This window comes from Crocuta crocuta, unplaced genomic scaffold (assembly GCF_008692635.1).
Source record: "Crocuta crocuta isolate KB4526 unplaced genomic scaffold, BGI_CrCroc_1.0 scaffold241, whole genome shotgun sequence".
NCBI classification, from domain to species: Eukaryota; Metazoa; Chordata; class Mammalia; order Carnivora; family Hyaenidae; genus Crocuta; species Crocuta crocuta.
In genome coordinates this window covers 3,275,216-3,275,865 of record NW_027527807.1, presented here as the reverse complement: position 1 = coordinate 3,275,865, position 650 = coordinate 3,275,216, and the positions used below count along the sequence as shown (strand labels likewise).

Sequence of the window (650 nt, the reverse complement as noted above, 5' to 3'; positions counted from 1 at the left end):
GAAAAGTGAGCACCACAGAGAAGAAGCCTCATGGGGACAAACAGAACCAAAAAGAAAGGACAGAAAAAGAAGACTTTAAATTAGAGCAACAGAAGAAAAGAGGGAGAGATAAAAACACACATTGAGAGAAGAGGCAGAAAGCCCAAAGACAGGGAGAGAAAAAGACAGAAAAGCCAAGACAAAGAAAGAGGAAAGAAAAGTGAGGCCCTTCAGGCAGAAAACGGTCAGAGTGAGATGGAGAACCAGAACAACTAAGATTTAGGGACTCTTGAGAATCACTGGAATAAAGCAAAAGAGAGAATGAGAGCACAGAAAAGGATGGTTTCCCAGGGACCATGCCAGATTCACAAGAAGTCAAGGTTCCTCAGAGTAAAGTAGTGGAGGGACCTACAGGAGAAGAATCTGATATCCAAGAGAGTCAGACAGAACAAGACAGGTAGGCAGATGCCCAAGTATGGACAATAAAAGACAAACTGACTGAAGTGGGACAGAAAGCGGGACAGAAGGGGAAAGGGAGGGCATCACTAAGGCAGTGACTCATACCAACAGAGCGCCAGACACCAAGAGTCCAGAAAGGGAGAGAGCGCTGCAGGACCACAGAACGGCAGGGAGAAAGACAGGGAGAAAGACAGGGACTGAGGGGACAGGTG

The 650-nt window shown here is 46.6% G+C and overlaps 1 protein-coding gene across 5 annotated transcripts in view; it reads right to left on the bottom strand.

Annotated features, from left to right (window-relative positions):
* The window catches only part of MAP7D3 (MAP7 domain containing 3), a 55,000-nt gene that overhangs the window by 22,334 nt on the left and 32,016 nt on the right, over positions 1-650 (bottom strand). The window lies entirely within an intron of this gene.